The following is a 16,079-nucleotide window of genomic DNA, read 5'->3' on the forward strand; positions in this document are numbered from 1 at the left end:
CTTCCCATCCCTAATCTGTATAAAATAAAGCCAAAATACCAATTACCAATAGCAGGTTTCCGGCTGACAGCCAAAAATTTATTTTGCCTATGTCACAATATGAGGTAAATCCGGCCCTGTACATGATACTGATTTTTGTTGCCAAATTGGTTTGGAACAGTTGTTGAATAAACAACTTAACTGAACTATTATGCCTATCTGTTTGACTGACAGTTGTATTGATCACTGAGAGAGAATTGACTTATGATGTTGGTTCAATATAATTTAATTTTTATTTTTTATTTTTATATAGCTTAGATGTAGTAAACTACTTTTACCATGTTGCTGTAGCTTAGCTTGCTACATTTCACCAGTGTTGGGCAAGCTACTTGGGAAATGTAGTGAGCTAAGTTAACAGTTACTCTTCATTAAATGAAGCTTCACTACACTAAAGCTACAGCCCTGTGAAATGTAGCAAGCTAAGCTACAGCAACATGGCAAAAGTAGTTTACTACATCTAAGCTATTAAAAAAATTATATAATAAAAAAAACTCTCAGTGATCAATAATTTTACTTTTATAATAGTAATATAATTTATAATAAACCTTTACAATAATTTGACTTTTTATTTTTTTACATGTCCTTATTGTACATTTGTATAGTCGTATTTTATATTTAATCTGTATCTATCTGTATTTTTATGCTCTGCTGTTAGTGTTATCTGTATGCACCAAGGGTCTGAGAGTAACGCAATTTTAATTCTCTGTATGTATGTGCTTGTACATGTGGAAAAATTGACAATCAAGCAGACTTTGACTTGATTTTGAATAAAACTGTCAGTCAAGCAGATAGACAGGCATAATAGTTCAGTTGGTTGTGGATAGTAAGATACATTTGCAACATTTATCAAGTTTATGGAAAATTGTGCATGCTTTGTTAGTAAATTTGAGACTAATTTCATCCCATATTGCCTCCTGTTTTCATTGCAATTGCTTGTGATTTGATTATTTGGAAGGAATGTTAGTAATACTGCGTCCAATTTCCTAAACACCCAATACACAATTTATACACAATAATAATGAAAAAAGAGTTAAAGAAATAGTCCAATGGTCAGGGTTATGCTTTACAAAAATAGGAGAAATGTGCCCTTTTGACTTACATGAACAAGATAAAAAGAGTAAAAACACTTTTTGTTTCATTTTAGTGTGGTTGTCTGGGCAGATATTGTTTGTGTAATATCAGCATGACTTGCTCAACCCTGTAACAAAGAGCTGAAATATACCATTGTGAAAGCTCTAGTTTGGCTTATGAACCTCAACCAGCCAAGTCCAGACTGTAAGGTCATTGTGGTCATGCGCACTGAACAGGCGGAGCGCAATAATTCTCGAGTCGAATATGCATTTTGCTAAAATATTTGTTGTTTGGACATTAAATGTGTCTTTTGTAGAATTTTAAACCTACATATAAGTGTATTTTTATGATAGCAGTAACTGTAAAGGGACTATTGTAATGGGTAAATAAAATGTAAGCTAATACAGTCCTAATTACTGAGCTCAGATGAGTTAATGTGTGTTTCTCATAGCAGTTAAAATGTACTTTTAAGTGATTTTAACATTTATTTTAGTGATTGTAATGCTTTAAAGAGCAATTTTAGATTGTAATGTTTTAATGTTCTGCTATCTGTTCTGCTAACTATAAAAGGTACAGCTGTCATAAAACCAGAGAGAAAGGCTGCATGGCTATAATAGTATGTGAGAGAGTCAGTGGTAATATCATTGCATTCCTATTGGTTGTTGGTTGTTGTTAGAGGAACTCAGCTTACCCTGACAGTTAGCCTGCCCTGGACCAGGTTAGTTTTCCAACATACGTTGCCACAGTGGCTGAGGTTGATCTATGTTAAATTTGCTTTATGGAACCAAATCATTTGACAATGAGTCAGACTAACTGAAATAAGCCTGGCCTATTTGGTAATCTTGTTTTATGAAACAGGCCTCGAGGCGTTAGAAGTCAGAAGACACATAAGTTAATTTATGATTTGCTGTCTGTCTGAAAAACAAAAGCGATCATATTTTTTCCATTGCATATCACGTCACATCGATAGCTGCTTCATATGTATCTTCAGTCTATCGTATCGTTGGCTATGCATCGAGATGTGTATCGCATCGGCCTCAATTATGGAGATGCACATCCCTAATACAGATACATTTATATAAATGTTAACACTTCACAATAAGGTTCATTAGTTAACATCAGTTAACTAGTGTAGTTAACATAAGGAACATGATTTTTACCAGGGGACCCCCTCAAAACACGGATAGTTTGGGATATTTTAGCAATTGGGAGGGTTTTGTTGTAAAAAAACCTGGCAACCCTTTTCGTCAAGCAGGTAACGTTATTATTGCTAACATAGCGACTTATCGAAAAATACATTGGCATCATCTGTATTAAAGAGAAAATAATCACTTCATCCAATGTTTAAGTGAATAAAATGACCTTGACAGTCTTACTGGAGTTCCACAACTATTGACTTTGTTCTCTCTCACCAGACTTGTGTGTGTGTAGGGGTTGTAAAAGAGGAAAGCAGGCATTTGGACCAAAGCACTGTGTGGTAAGGGAGGGGATATTCAAAATGTTTCTAAGCTTAAAATGCATTTTTGCCCCATCTGTGTTGTTTTACTACTTACACAATTATTTCAAGTATAAAACATTGTTATTTACAATACACAGACTGGTTTTTAATCATATATTTAGGGTGGACAACCCTCAGATGGGGCGTTCCTGTCCCCCTCATCAGGTAATTCGGCTGATGCCATAATCTTTTTCTATTTTATTGTTGGCTTCCTTGACAACTTCCTTGGCTCTTTACTTTTTTCAGCATTTTCTGAATAATCAAGCTTTGGTTCACTGTGACGTTTTGACTAGGCCTTCTGCTTGTTCAAAATCTATGCCCAGGAAATATTTCAACCTTCCCATGTCTTTCATTTGGAACCTTTCTGTGAGCATTCCCTTTACACTTTCCAGGACACTTTCACTGTTAGCTGCAATGATTAGGTTATCAACCCATACTATCAGGATTACTTTTTCATCATGCTTCTCCTTTGTATACACACAGTTATCAGCTTGGTTTTGTGTAAAACCATTCTCAGTCAAACATGTAATACGTAACACAGCATTACAGTTTCTACCTGATTGCTTAAGCCCTCTGGCTGTTTCATATAGATTTAGTGATCAATTGGTGCATGCAAATAGGCTGTCTCAACGTCCATCTGATGCAAGAGTAAATTTTCTTGTGCAGCCTTCTGCATAACCACTCTCACACTTGTCATATCAGCTGTGGGTGAGAATGTCTCATCATAGTCGGTCCCTAGTTTCTGACTGTAGCCTTTTGCAACGATTTTTTCAGATCCATCAATGTCACTTTTAAGTGTGTAGACCCATCTGCCCCAACTGGTTGTTTTCCTGGTGGCAACTGAGTGAGAGTGAAGGTCTTGTTTTCCTCCAGTGATCGCATCTCTTTGTCCATGGCATTCTTCCATTGCCTTGATTTGGTTGATGTTATGGCATCCTGGTAGGTTTGTGGTATATCGCATACAGCTCTATAACAAAAGTCTATGCATGTTTGCAGTTTGTCCTCCATATGCTCAATCTTAAAATCTTGTAGGTGAGCTGGCCTCATCCTAGTTCTTTTTGGGTTACAAAAAGCTTTTCCTGTCTGTGTGGGTTCAGCCTGTTCAGGCAAAGTCTCAGAAACACCACTTTGAAGGAGTCGGCTTGGTATGTTTTCATCAGCATTTTTCTCACTGCTAATGAATGATCTGAGGATTTTTATCCTTGTATTCTGTGTGTGTCTCAGGTGTTTGTGTTTCTCCTTCTTTGTTTGTCCTAGTTGTGAACTTCACCAACCTTTGCTTTTGGACCTCCTCTGTGTTAGGATAGTACACTAGATAAGCCGGAATGTTTCTGTTGTAGCCAATGAAATCACCCTGTTCGCATCTAGAGTCTAATTTGTCTTTCTCTTGTTTGTAAGCAAAACATATTGAACCAAATTTTTGCATTTTGGAAACATCTGGCTTTCTGCCTGTGAATAATTCATATGGCATTTTCTTTGTATATCTACTGTAGCACCTGTTTCTCACGTAAGCTAATGTTTGCATAGTGTAGTTCCATAACTTATCTGGCAACTCGCTTTCTATCAGTAAGCACCTGCTCATATCATAGAGTGTTCTCCAACCTCTCTCTGCTGTGTCATTCTGGTGAGGTGAATAAGGTGCAGACGGTTCATGTCCAATCCTAGTTTTTATTAACAGTGCTCGAAAGTCTCTACTCATAAATTCAGTGCCATTATCTGAACGGATGCACTTGACTTCTCCATAAGGTGCTGTGTCTGCTAAGAACTTTTCTGTGGCTTGTACTGTGTCTGCCTTAGACTTTAGAAAATACACTAACATAGTACCAGAGTAGTCATCTGTAAAATGCCCTTCTTTGCTCTGTGTTGGCATGGGGATGGCCAAGTCAGTGTGGATTAGTTCTAAGGGTTTATTTGCCTTTCTGTCTGGCTCCGTTTCTCGTCTGAGTGAATTTTCCCTGTGTACACACTTCACATAACTGATTTGGTCTGACTGTACTTCCTTTTATCTCCATGCCTCTAACTACACCTTGTAACTTTTGTACATCTTCATAGTTACAATAACCCAAAATTTCATGCCAACTTTGTAACTCATGTCAACACTCTCTTCAATAGTTGGCAAATAATACAAATGTCCAATTCATGAATGTCAAACCCGTCTTTAGTAACCATGTGACCGTTCCCTTTTTTGAAGGTGATTGTTGCTCCTACATTTGTTGCCCTTGCTACTGAGAAAATGTCATGTGGGTACGAAGGCATGTATAGTGCGTCCCGTAGCTGTTAGGGGTGTAAGAAAATATCGATACACGTGAGTATCACGATATTTTGTTTGGCGATACTGTATCGATTCTCAAAAACGGAATATCGATATTTAAAAAAGAAATCATACAAGATTCATGGCAGTTGTCTTTTTGAGTTTATATCCCGACCGCTAGAAAGCAGTCTTCATCTCTGAACTTAGACAGTGATTATGAAATACGAGCATTAGGGCACGCTACTAATGTTAGCGTTAATATAGTTCACCGCTAGTAATGGAGGATGAAAGAATTGTTCCAGTTCCCGTTTCAGTGTACAAAGCTGAAGTGTGGCGTCATTTGGGCTTTTAACGTCCACCGCGGGCGGGACTGTGGCACGGGGGTGCCGCCTCGGTTCCACCGCTTGCCGTGTCCTGTGTGAAAAGCCTTCGCATGGGGCGCATCGGCAGTAGGGTTGCCGCACGGCTGCAGCTTTCTCTAGTGATCTCTAGTTTGTGCAGTTGGGGTGGTGCTCGCATCGCGTTCTCGACGATTCCACGCGGAACATAAATACAAACTGAAAAACCTGTGAAATCCAAGTGGAAAGGTTCTGAGAATGTTTTACATCTGTATTTATTTTATTGTTTTAAAATTCTTTTGTTTTCTTTAGAAATCCTGCAAGCACGTTATTTTTCATTGATATTACGCAGATGGAATTATTTTGTTCAGATCAAAATGTTATGACGTTGTATGTTACATTTGTAAACTTAAAATGTGAACCTTTAAAGCAGGGTCTAAAATATATATGGTCTTTTTATAAAATACACATTATACATTTAACTAAAGGATCCTGCAAGCACTTAAATTGTTCCCCCTTGACTCGTACTGCACAAAAAGTGGTTCAATAATGTTGAATGTTACAGGGACTGATTATTGCAAATGCAGATCTCACTGTGTTCTGGTTAAATAATTTTTATTTATTTTATTTACTTATTTATTTATTGCTAGGGTTTGCATATGGTGGTGTGTTCTTTATGACAGCTTTCCTAAAATATATCATATTCCTAAAATAAGAAATATCCCAATATATCGCCTCACTTACAGTATCACAATGTATCACAACATATCGTATCACAACCCCTGTATCGTATCGCCAGACTCTTGCCAATACACAGCCCTGGTAGCTGTCCTCTGGGATGTCGTCCAGTGTCCTCTAGGAAATAAATCATTGCTGTTCCTCTTTGTTGTGCCATTCCGCTACACTTTGTCTCGTCGGCTAATTCCACTGAATGAGTCTCAGGTTGGAAAGAGCTGTCAAAATTGTTGTACTTTCTGATGTCCTTCACAATGTGAGATGTCGCTCCAGTGTCTACCATGATGCCTTTCATCTTCACATTATCTGGCAGTCTTCCACATTCTGAGTGTTCAGTTTTGAAGAGGTGGTCTTGGTCAATGTCTTGTTCAGCTGCAACCTTTCTGGCGCCATCTTGTTCTCTCTTTTTCTTGCACAGGAATTCTGCATGTGTACTATTTTTACAATGACTGCACCACACCCTTCTGTAACATTTTCTTGCTTTGTGACCTTTTATTCCACATTTGTAACACGTTGGTATCTTCATCTAAGCCTGGGGAGCTTTGTGACCTTAGAAGAATAAGCAAGGTGTTGTCCTGTGCTATCTCTTTAAGCTCTCTTCAGAATGAGTTGTCTGTTAAGACATTGGACACCTTGCAATAAAACAATTAAACGTTTAATTGTTCTATTGCAGGGTGTCCTCTGTCTTAACAGACAACTCATCCTTACAAAACAGTAACTGAAAATCTGGCATCAAGCCCAGATGTTGACTAAGGGTTTGTGGTTTGTTTTTCCACTTTGCTTTTTCATTTCATATTTTCTTTAGTCATATGAAATTGGTTTAAAAGTTGCCCTTCTTTCTTTTTTGGACCACAAAAGGAGATACAAAGAAAATTTGTCACGCACATGCTTGTTCATATATATATATATATACAGTGGGGAAAAAAAGTATTTAGTCAGCCACCAATTGTGCAAGTTCTCCCACTTAAAAAAAGTATTACAGAATGGTATATGATAGGGTTTGGTGAAGAACAAATCGAAATTTAACTTTGTATATTATTTATATACTGTATATATATATGAACTTTCTTTAATATTTTCTTTATTCCGTGAAATAGAAGTTTATTCATCTGTGAAATCTTTCACAGTTCATTACGGGTCAGCTGACCCTTCCTTGAGGAATGTAAATCACTATTCTGATCTGTGAAAATTTTCACAGTTCAGTACGGGTCAGGTGACCCTTCCCTGAGTCATGTAAATCACTATTCTGATATGTGAAAACTTTCACAGTTCAGTACAGGTCAGTTTTTACAGATCAGAATAGTAATGTTACTGACTCAGGAAAGGGTCAGGTGACCCAAACTGAACTGTGAATGTTTTCACAAATTAGAATAGTGATGTTACTGACTCAGGGATCCGTTATCTGACCATAACTCAGTTTTTACAGATTAGAATAGTTATGTTAGTAGACAAGGGAAGGGTCAGCTGACCCGTAGTGAACTGTAAAAGTTTTCACAGATCAGAATAGTGATGTGCATGACTCAGGGAAGGGTCAGCTGACCCGTAAAATATTCACAGATCAATCTGGTGAAGATGACACCGATTTCATTCCTCCAAGTGTCCAACTTTTGGCGCTATAGGCATTATAAAATTAAGAGTCGCTACAAAAAACAAAACAAAACCTGATTTCGGCCCAAAGGACAGCGTCACCTGAATTCACAAATCATGGAGAATGATATTCGGTATTATTTGCATGTCTATGACAGCGCACTGCGTATTTATAGCCAAAAGAAATCTGAATATCAAACCGCAAACTGCGGTCTTTACTGCGGTCTTTCACTTTGTATAATTGACTAAGGTTGCTGACCCCTGACGCAGGTAAAGCACACAAGTTGTGAAAAATCAAGATAAAAAAAAACATGAAAAAGAAAGAGGGGCCTACTGCATTATAACAACACAAGGGTGAGTAAATTATACCCTAATTTAGATTTTTGGGTGAACTATCCCTTTAATGTCACATGTTAATTCACAATGCAATCATAATTATTTATTGATATATTCCTACTTTGTCAATAGTCAATATTATAGCAAAATCTCAAAATAAGTTTTTATCATATGGGCTGTATCTTGCATTAAAACAGAACCGCTTTTTCACTTTTGATTTGTTGAATAGGCCATGTGATTTGCTTCCCTTTTTCATTTCTCTTGTGTGAATAGGCCATGTGATTTGCTTTCATTTTTCACTTCTCACATTTTAAAAGACCTTTTAATGTATCACGTTCGTTTATTGCAATTAAACACTTCTCTACTGTGGTCTACCTTGCCCTATCATGTGATTTGACTTAAACAAGGGCGGGGTTTTGAGGTAAAATTGGGAAATTTTAATTGTTGGTATTAAAAGCATCTAAATCTTTGTCTATTTCACCATTCAGCATGATGTTCAAGAGGCCTTAACCTGTGGCTGGATGATAGACATTGCAATCTGAACAGAGTAAGGCTACTGGATTTTTAATTTATATAACCGTGACTTAAATTAAATATGCATTTATAAATGTGCTATAATTGGAATTTGTCTGCAGCTGTATACAATTTTAATTATTATTTTCAGCTATAAATTGACTGAAATTATCACTATATTTATTGTTTATACATTACAATATTTATTTAGAGGAAATATTTTCCATAACTATATGCAGATTTATAAATGTGCAATAATTTTAATTTTTTTATGCAGCTTTATGAAATTTCAATTGATTGTTATTAGCTTTATATTGATTAAAATTATCATTATGCTTAATGTTTATACTTTAAAGTATATATTTAGAGGAAATATCTTCCATACCTACATGCAGCAGTGGCGTTCCGTCCATATAAGCTGCAAAAGCTCCACATACCGTGGGTTAATTAATATAAACATGATTATAAGTTGATCCCTTGTCATTTGAGATGTAACTTAAAGCTTAATAAAGTGATGGGAATAAGTACGTCAAATATTTTTTTGGACAAACAACAGTAATTTTCTGAAAATCTGTGCAAATTACGGAAGCTTCCTGGCGAGCAGATTCACAGCAGCTTTGGTGCCGACTCTGTCGCTATGACTCGTCAGAATTATAGCGCGTTCTCATTGGTTTGCTGGCATGCGGCTGATTTCATGCACGAGGTAAGCTGTTCAAGAAGCGCTCGCCGAAGCAGAAAAATGTGCTGCTGCTGGCAGATCTTGATTGCCGAAAATCACACTGTTTGATGGAAAGCCATCTCGACTAAATCAAATGAAAAAACATTGTAACCAGGGACAGAATGGGAGTAAAAAAACGACCCTGGATTTCCCCCAAATAGGCCCCACCACAACTACAAACAGTCGCTACTTTCTCTATTACAGCAGTCAATGCATCGCATTTATGGCAAATAACATCACAAAACCCATAGTGATTGAAATAAATGTATTATATGAACTAAAATACTTTTAAATATAGCCTACATAAAAAGAGCAGAATGCAAAAAAATTTAGGCCTATATGACATATAATGATATATGTAAACATAGAATCTAGAAACCTGAAACAACAGAACTGTTCTACAATTTGAGTATTCATGTGTCTGTGTGTGTATGTGTGTGTGTGTGTGTGTGTGTGTGTGTGTGTGTGTGAAATAGCAGTGAACGTTGGGACTAGGGCAGTGGTTCTCAACCTTTTTTTATTCCAAGGCCCCCCAACCTAATATTCACAAAAACCTTTGTATTCTAGTGTTACTGTAGTATACTGTACAACTTAAAACTACTTAAAAGTACATAAAGCTCAATTTTACAGTAAGTTTAACAAATAAGCACAAGCCAACCTGAAATACCAAACAAGACCACAGGAAGAATCCAAAGGACTGCATATAACCTACTATACGGCTCCATTCAGAATACACCAAAATACAACTGAAAAATTAAAACATTCTGGATGTGTGGAAACTCAGTGATCATGTCTGTGTTTGGAGCGTGTGATGCCCATATGTACATAAACACTACTGACCCTCACAAACTTCTCCAAAACACACTTCTTCGGAGAGCATCTGTTATAAAACACTTGCTGTACATTAATTTTGACAACTACATGAATATACTGAACTGTGTTAATGCAGAAATATGATGTTAGTGATCAGTGCGGCGAGAGTGCATCAGTAATAAACACGGATACACGCGCGCTTAATGTACGACTCCTGTATGTCACTGTAATCATCTTTACCTTGATTACAATCATCATCCATCAAAACTTGACTTGCGCATGGCTTGGCTTGCTTTATCCAGCCGAGAGCTGCAGTTTGTGTATCAAAGACTCATGCAGCGGTCGGGTGTTTTGTGCTGCTGTTCAGTCTGTATCTCACACAGCGCGATGAGAAATGGCTTGAGCTGCTACGAAACACAGAATATGTGCAAGAGGTGGTGCTAATTTTTTTTAATGTATTTAATGAATTGATCATACAATTTGTGAATAAAAAAGCTTTAATTTTAAGTTATTTTGTGTCTCAAGATTAGGGCTACAGCTGCCTGTAGTTGCACTGCTGCTGGCAGCATTATTGCCAAACATCAGTTATTTTTTGCATTTTGTAGCGTCGGTCTCTACACTTCTCTTTCTTTCGGTCTCTAAGGACTTCGCCTTTATCTTTACGTTTTTTGCTTGCCATCACGAGTCCACTCTCCTTCGCATCGGTTTCAGCAAAAAAGATTGCATTAGCGCAAGCTTTTGTTGGCCATCAATGTCACTTAATCTGACACTTTTTCTTTGATGATGGCCAGTCCGCCCCTGATCGTAACTGTATATTTTCATGCTTTCGCAAAAAATTTTTTTTGAAAGTGCACTGAAAACAAATCTTACATTTTTGGTCATAGACAATGTATGTTGAAGATATAGGTTATTTAGCAACATCATGCCTGAGTAAACTAAAAAAGTGATATATAAAAACATGAAAAAAATTTTTTTTTGTATTTTGCATGGACTGTTGTTGGAGTAGCATCCCCCGGGTGAGAGATTTTACTCCCACTTACAGTCAATAAAAGATAATTCATTAGAGGCAGAGACATATTGACTGGAGGAATCCCCACCATCTCCCCACCCCCTGAATATTGCGTAACATTACATAATATGTAAACGTTATTTGGGGAATTTTACTTGTTTTTCTAGCATTGAAATAACAATGGATAAATATGAAACTATGGAAGAAGGATTGGCGATAATCGGAGACGTCACGTCATGACAGACGAATTGGGATAACGCTTAGAGAGACCAATCTACTTCGAGTGTAAACTAAACGAGCCAATGGACATTGGCATGCGATGATTGCATCCAGCTGCCGCTGATCACAGCGTGAGCATAAAAAGGTAGCAGGTGCAACGCATACCATGTTTTTGCTGAGGAGCTGAGCCGGTAACCCGACCGCTCAGCAGTGGTTCAGCAGCCATGGCGATGGGACATGATGTCTCCATTCCCTCCTTCAGGGAACAAGGGTTACATACATAACCAAGATGTTCCCTTTCAGTCGATCACTACGAGCCACGTCGTGACCGACGAATTGGGATCCCTACCAAAGCGCCATGGATGGGTGACCCTTCCAGTGTCCTGTGCGAGCCTCCTGCGCCCCCTTTTTGGTGTAGGCCGGGGCTCGCACCAAGAAGACCAGTCACTGTTGTCGTAGTACTACCCACTCAGTAAGTCAGTTTTATTGAAAAAACTGGGAAAACGTAGCCGTTCCACTTGGAACAGGAATGTTGCGGAAGCCCCATCCTTCCCGAAGGAGGTTTCGGAAGCCCTTACACATATGAACAACCGGTTAGGTGCATGTAGAAGATTAGAGGTGATTGTAACCCTCTTGGAAATGGCAGAAGTCTGCCAGGGAAACACGGGCTCTGAGGCTATACCGTGAACTTATGGGATCCACTTAGGTCTCTACATATGGAACCAAGCCCTCTACCGGTTCTCACGGATTCATTGAGTGAGGGCCTGGCACCGGACGTTCTGCCGAGGGGATGGAGGAGCTCGAAAGGGTCTACAGTACGGACTCTCTGGAGCGGTTTTAGCAAGCCGACACTAAACCGGGGCCTCTCAGTGCTTCTACCTGTTTGAGGTGAGAACACAGGAGGATACCGGCTCCACACGAAGGCTATAGAATCTAGTGAATGTGTTGGGGGTCGCTCAGCCCACAGCTCTACAAATATCTGTCAGCGAGGCGCCACGAGCCAGTGCCCAGGAGGATGCAACACTTCTAGTAGAGTGAGCTTGCAACCTGAGAGGGCAGGGCACACCCTGTGCCTGATAAGCCAGGGTGATGGCATCCACTATCCAGTGGGTTGTCCTCTGCTTAGAGATGGCATTCCCCTTCTGCCGGCCTCCATAAAGGACAAAGAGCTGGTCTGAGGTCTTAAAGCTTTGTGTCCTGTCTACATACCATCTCAAGGCTCGGACGGGACAAAGCAAAGCTAGGGCTGGGTCTGCCTCCTCCAGGGGCAACGCTTGCAGGCTCACCACCTGATCCCTGAAGAGAGTAGTGGGAACATTGGACACATAGCCAGGTTGGGGCCTCAGGATTACCTGGGAGTCAGCCGGCCCAAACTCTAGGCACGAATCATTGCCCGAAAATGCGTGCAGGTCCCCTACCCCCTTGATGGAGGCCAGTGCAAGCAGGAGAGTTTACATTGATAGAAACTTCAGCTCAACTGACTGCAAAAAGGCTCAAATGGGCCCTGCTGTAGTGCTTTGAGTGCTAGAGACAGGTCCCAAGAGGGTGTAGAGGATTTAATCTTCTTGCCCCCCTAAGCCGACTTCCCTTCCACAGGGTCATGATTAGCAGCAATCGCGGTGACATAGACTTTAAGGGTGGAGGGAGACCACCTTCGCTCCAACCCTTGCTGAAAAAAGGAAAGCACTACCCTGATCGGTTATCTCCGGGGGTCCTCTCGGCGAGAAGAACACCACTCGATGAACAGGTTCCACTTCAAGGCGTAAGCTTGTATCATAGACAGTGCACTCACCGAAGTGATGGTGTTAACTACCTCCTAGGGTAGGTCACCTAGAACCTCCGCGTCCCGCCCAGGGACCAGACATGAAGTTTCCAGCGGTCTGGATGTGGGTGCCAGAGGGTGCCCCGTTCCTGAGTCAGTAGATCCTTCCTCAGAGGAATCTGCCAGGGAGGGGCTTTCACAAGGAGCATTAGTTCCGGGAACCAGGTCCGAGTGGGCCAATACGGCGCCACAAGCAGGACCTGCTCCTCGTCCTCCCTGACCTTGCACAGTGTCTGTGCGAGAAGGCTCACTGGGGGAACACATACTTGCGCAGGCCCCGTGGTCAGCTGTGTGCCAGTGCATCCGTGCCGAGTGTTGCCTTGTTCAGGGTGTAGAACAACTAGCAGTGAGAGGTTTCTGGAGAGGCAAACAGGTCTACCTGAGCAGCTCCAAAACGTTCCCAAATCAGCTGGACCATCTGGGGATGGAGTCTCCACTCTCCGGGAGCGCAGCTTGTGACAGCTTGTCGGCTGCATGGTTGTGCAGGCCTGGAATGTAAATGGCACAAAGCGATCTCGGATGCTTCTGACTCCAGAGGAGGAGGTGGCGGGTGAGTTGCGACATACGACGGGAGCAATATACCACCTTATCGGTTGAAGTACGCAACAGTCGCAGTGTTGTCCGTGCGGACCAGCACGTGCTTGCCTCGTAAGCGCACTCTGAGACGTTCAAGGCAAGGCGTCCTGCTAACAACTCTAGGCAGTTGATGTGCCAGTGCAGTTGGGGGCCCGTCCAAACCCCCGGCACTGCATGCCCGTTGTACGTGGCCCCCCAGCCAGTGGTGGAGGCATCTGTGTAAACCTCAGCATGCCTGGAGACCTGTTCCAGGGTCACTCCTGCCCAGAGAAATGCAAGGTCTGACCATGGGGGGAAGGTTTGGCAGCAGGCTGGTGTGACTTGGACCCGGTGAGTGCCGCGTAGCCACGCCCACCTCAGGACTCGGCCATGGAGCCAGTGTTGAAGTGGTCTCATATGAAGCAGCCCCAGTGGCGTGACTGCCGCTGCCTTTCTTGGGTACAATGAAGTAGGGGCTGTAAAACCCCGTCTTCATATCGGCTGGAGGCACCAGCTCTATCACTCTATCAGCTCTGAAGCAAAAAGCTGGTATGCGTTGCACATGCTACCTTTTTATGCTCACACTGTGTTCAGCGGCAGCTGGATGCAATTATTGCATGCCAATGTCCATTGGCTTGTTTTGTTTACACTTGAAGTAGATTGGTCTCTCTAAGTGAGATCCCAATTCGTCGGTCACGATGTGACTTGTAGTGACTGACTGAAAGGGAACTGCAAGTCAAGGTACGAGACCAAACAGGACCATGGAGGTGCCAAAAGACTAACACTAACCCTATACCAACTGCTTTGACTTGACTGCATACAGCTCTATCCATTCAGAATTACTAAACATTTCACTTAATAACATTTTAACACATAGTAACAACATTTTTGGGTGCAATAAGTAAGTATGAATGCAATCTGAATTTACTACATTTGCCACATTGGCACCGTCACGTGAGCAGAGCAAGGCGCCCCATTTGCCTTGTCATTTACAACTCCTCTCCAATGGCACGTGGAAAGTAGTTTGCATTGGATGTTGTCATGGTTTCACCAGTCATTTACAACTCCTCTCCAATGGCACGTGGAAAGTAGTTTGCATTGGATGTTGTCATGGTTTCACCAGTCTCCCCTATCACAGTCATCCAGTCAGAAACTACACTTCCCAGAATCCCTCCTGTCCCTCACCTGTGCTCACTTTGCCATCACTCGCACCTGTTCCCCATCATCACTAATCATAGTCCCTACATAAGTACACACCTCAGCCTCAGTCTTTGTCTGGTGTACAACTTGAAATCTTCCAACCCTTCAGACTACCAACTTATCTGAATACTTACCTCCACGTTGATCTTCATTATTCTCTTCTCCTGCGATCCTATCTCCTTAATCCAGCATCCAAGACTGCTTCCTAGGATCCCTGTAAGATAAAGATTCACTCTTATTACAAGTATCAGCGACATTCAAGTTGTGTGTGTGCGGTGCTGCTCAACTTCTCACACACAAGATGGCCACCCTCTAGAAGACTATGTGGAGGAGTTCCTCAAGCTCTCCCATCTGGTTTCCTGGAGCAATGACACCCTGAAGACCGTTTTCTGGAGTGGGTTGGAAGATACTCTTTTCCAACAAATATTAGTGGTGTTTGATGTTGAGCTGAATTCTGCCCACGTACCCTTCCCTGGCACACTGTCTATACCCTCTTGCATTATCAACCTTATGGGTAAAGGATAGGGAGGAACTGAGGAGTCCATATCTCCTCGACTGGTTCCATCCAGCTTCAAGTCTCCTTTGTCGGCCTGCTCTAAGTCTACTGGTAGTGGGTAGGTGTGGTACACTACTAAAAGAACATACACGCGCACACACACTCATACATTTCAGTTTGAGTTATCTGAGATAATTGTGCATTCATGGGTTGGTTTAAAAGGGACTATGTATTGATACTTGAAACCACGATCAGCAATGCAGCGATTGGCTGATGGCAAGACAGCAACGTAATGACATCATATGATTAAAAAAGACACCTGATGAAAAACTTGACACATTTTTGGACTTTTATAAGGAAACAGCCAAGCGAACAAAACTACATTGATGTTATAATAGATCAATGAAATGTGCACTGTTTTTATTTTATTTTATATATTTTTACATGATTCCCAATTATTTATATTCACGATTTCTAATACTTGTACAGGCTTTACATTTTTATTTCAATGTAGTAATTAGCAATTCATTTAATTTGATATCTGAACAGATTTGTTATGTGATAACATTAATTAAAGTTTCTTAAGGGGCAAGATCATGTTATCTGCATCTCCTGCAGTCCCATCAAGCCACTCCCATAATATCTGTCACCACTCAAATTAATGCATGACTCTACATTATCTGTATAGCATGTGTAAGACTCGAATACAATTATGAAGTAATAATTATATGACGAATAAATCTTTCAGTGAATAAAGCTGGCTGTGTCTGTAGTATTAAAGACTACACAACATTATTATATTATCTTTAAAATTAATTTTTAAATTATTATTATTTTTTAATTATTATTCCTGGATTAGTAGGGTACTCTTGTAATAAA

At 40.5% G+C, this 16,079-nt stretch overlaps 1 long non-coding RNA gene across 1 annotated transcript in view; it reads left to right on the top strand.

Annotated features, from left to right (window-relative positions):
- The first annotated feature begins 708 nt into the window (after window positions 1-708).
- The window catches only part of LOC107574211 (uncharacterized), a 16,972-nt gene continuing 1,601 nt past the window's right edge, over window positions 709-16,079 (top strand). The window contains exons 1-2 of the long non-coding RNA XR_001607640.1: window positions 709-814; window positions 12,128-12,130. This is a non-coding gene — a long non-coding RNA (uncharacterized lncRNA). The remainder of the gene's footprint in view (window positions 815-12,127; window positions 12,131-16,079) is intronic.

The sequence above is a fragment of the Sinocyclocheilus grahami genome, unplaced genomic scaffold, assembly GCF_001515645.1.
Source record: "Sinocyclocheilus grahami isolate Dianchi unplaced genomic scaffold, SAMN03320097.WGS_v1.1 scaffold2147.1, whole genome shotgun sequence".
In the NCBI taxonomy this organism is placed as follows: domain Eukaryota; kingdom Metazoa; phylum Chordata; class Actinopteri; order Cypriniformes; family Cyprinidae; genus Sinocyclocheilus; species Sinocyclocheilus grahami.